Source organism: Hippocampus comes, unplaced genomic scaffold (assembly GCF_001891065.2).
Source record: "Hippocampus comes isolate QL1 unplaced genomic scaffold, H_comes_QL1_v1.1 scaffold1323, whole genome shotgun sequence".
NCBI lineage: Eukaryota > Metazoa > Chordata > Actinopteri > Syngnathiformes > Syngnathidae > Hippocampus > Hippocampus comes.
In genome coordinates, this window is record NW_017805733.1 from 2,195 (window position 1) to 2,586 (window position 392).

Genomic DNA, 392 nt, shown 5'->3' on the forward strand with positions numbered 1-392 from the left:
GGATGTATGGCTGCTGTGACACGGGCCTTCCAATCTTTGTGTGACAACAACCCCCACGGTTGGCATCCATCATACACGTCCGTGGAGTTCAGAATCTGTCTGCCTACCCCTCACTCAAATTTACCAAAAGTCACATGACACCACGACTTAGACCTGCTTTTACCTAGTCTACGGTCTGGTCACCCCTCTGTCACCAATTCGTTAGGCGCGCCGGGGGCATGTAAAAGGAAACTCCCTCAGCCCGCCAGAATGGCCAGCATGACGGAATGTGATCTGTCAAATTCCCAAACATGGTAAACTACAATTGACGCAGCACGAAAATGAAAACGTGCCGGTTTGTACGCCGAGTACATGTGTGCCTGTCGACGAAAATAGAATCCAGTGTGTTAAAG